The sequence below is a fragment of the Armigeres subalbatus genome, chromosome 3 (genome assembly GCF_024139115.2).
Source record: "Armigeres subalbatus isolate Guangzhou_Male chromosome 3, GZ_Asu_2, whole genome shotgun sequence".
NCBI classification, from domain to species: Eukaryota; Metazoa; Arthropoda; class Insecta; order Diptera; family Culicidae; genus Armigeres; species Armigeres subalbatus.
Genome location: NC_085141.1, coordinates 99,453,052 through 99,455,496, shown reverse-complemented (window position 1 = coordinate 99,455,496; position 2,445 = coordinate 99,453,052). Strand labels below are relative to the sequence as shown.

Genomic DNA, 2,445 nt, shown 5'->3' with positions numbered 1-2,445 from the left:
TCCACCAACTCATTCATGCGACTGTCGCTGACTGCGCTTACTGTGTACAGAAAAAAACATGATTAGTATTGTTTATATTGATGTTTACCGTTGAAAGTGCCTCGGGGATGAAAATCGGATACAGTTCTATGTGATAAATTGCTTTACTCATTTTAAGCGTGTTCAGATTTTAGATAATTTATCAATTTGTAGAATGCGCATAAATATTCAATGACTAATATTCAATCGAATATTGACAGTCCAGAGCCGACTATGAATGTGTCTGGAAGTGAACTGACAAGTGAATAAAGGTGGACTTCACCAAAAATGTTCGATTATTTTACACTCTGCTTGCTGCTGCCCCCACCAGCAATCAGTGCAATGTTTATGTTGATTCGCGCACTGTGGTCGTGTTCATTTGGGGCAGGGTTTACGGATGACTGATTGGAATTTTTTAATTCAATTATTTAGCCTACACGCGCGCTTGCCGAATACCGCATCGGAGCTGCAAAATGGGTTCGTTCGATTTTTGGAGACTTTTCAACATCCGCCATCGTCGTAATCATCATCAGCATCATCATCGTCACCTTCGCACATTCCGGGAAAAGCCGGCTGAGCTGAGGCAACGAGCGTGCAAGCACTCGAATTGGAAAACAGCAGAATTAATTGAGTTTTCCGAGATTTCTGTTTTCTGCTGTTTTTTTTTGCTCTTCCCCGTCATCAGACCATGGTAAATACTGGAAAACCGGGTTCAAAGTAGCAATATTGAATGAAAAGGGCAAATAAAAAGATCGAATAAACCATCGCCTGGTTATTGGTTCAGTCGCATTCAGTTCGAAATTAATGTTTACAGATAATCAACGGAGCGAAACTAAATTTACAGAACTAATTTACATCGGAATCAGCTCTTCCGTGGAAAAGAGGTGAGCCGTACGATTCAAGATGCAAATCGATGGGGCAATAATTTTCCGACAACTCACCCTCAATGACGACTGAAGCGGTGACGTCCTTTCTCTAGTTCGGGTGGTGTAAGTGTGTTTTAAGGGCATTGTTCGCGGCATCCATTAGCATTGCGCATAGACTTCATTCGGCTCTTTTCGGTGATTATGTGAAAATCTACTGCAAATATGTTTTAATAGATTAGCAAACCTTGCAGCCCTGTTCGACATTTGAAATAATTTGAACTTTGCGTGGATTAGTCCCAGTGAATATTGTCCTTAAAAGGTAAAAATGGATAGAAATGTGTCGCCGGTACTTGTTCTTGAGACGGTTTGCTGCTGAAACTCGGTTTGTACGCATGGCTTTCCACGAATAGAAATTGATGAGAATTATTCAACTGAAAGAATCTGGTTGATGAAATCAAGTGTTGCAAATACATTTCAGTCGAAGTTATTGACGAGCATAAAAAATATGGTCTTGAATCATACATTAAATATATGTTTCTCAGGATAGTCTCTGTGCGAAAACCGCGTAAATTTATTTACGTACATCGAAAAATGAGAAAAGTACCAGTTCCTCTATAGGGGAAATAGGTCGATTCATTCATTTATGTAAAAGACAAATTTTGCATCGGCCGGGAATCGAACCCGGGCCGCCCGCGTGGCAGGCGAGCATTCTACCACTGAACCACCGATGCGTATGTTTCATTCCGGCAAACATTTATGTTTCTACAAATAGATGCGTGTTTTAACATGGATCTATGTACTTTTTGATTTTTCTTTGGCAAATACGGGGTTAAAACAGTCCTTTTCTTTACCGTCTCATCTTTCTGAAAAATGTCATTTATCTATCTGTTATTTATCACATATCTACCCACATTAAATATGGAAAACGTTATTTGTCTAATATGGGTAATTACATTTCAAATTATGCTGTAAATGTGGATAATGAAACACTCGGGAGCCGCGGAAATTAATTTTTCTGCAATTCCTAATCATAATATCTGGTTTACAGTTCGTCTTTGAGTGATAAAACGGCCTACTTTTCCATACCAACGAAATGGGTGCTTTAATGAACAACACAACTCAAATGGGTTGCATAATATTCATTATAACACTTATTTGGGTGTTTTAATGAAAAACCAACATCAGAACAGTAGTTACATGACTACATTTTGCTAAATTAGCTTGGGTAAGTGTTCAAATAGTGCAGCGGCTCTCAACCTTTTTCTAGAGAGGTACCCCTTCGGTCTTTCATTGAGGTACCCCCTAGTTTTTTTTTTGCTGTAAATGAAAATAAAAGTAACTCATCTTCTTCTTCTTGTTAGCATTACGTCCCCCACTAAGCCATTGCCGCCTATCAGCTTAGTCATTAAGCACTTCCGCGAGATTTCTAAGCCGAGTTACTATTTTTGTATTGGTATATCATGAGGCTAACACGCTGATACATTTATGCCCATGGAGGCGAGAAACAGACCTGAAAACTACCGTGATATAAGGTCTCCAAAAAGTTGTCTAAAATTTTCGT

The 2,445-nt window shown here is 39.1% G+C and overlaps 1 non-coding gene across 1 annotated transcript; it reads right to left on the bottom strand.

The window, feature by feature from the left end:
• Positions 1 to 1,544: 1,544 nt before the first annotated feature.
• Positions 1,545 to 1,615, bottom strand: Trnag-gcc (transfer RNA glycine (anticodon GCC)). The gene has a single exon. It is a non-coding gene; the product is annotated as a tRNA-Gly (tRNA).
• Positions 1,616 to 2,445: the final 830 nt, after the last annotated feature.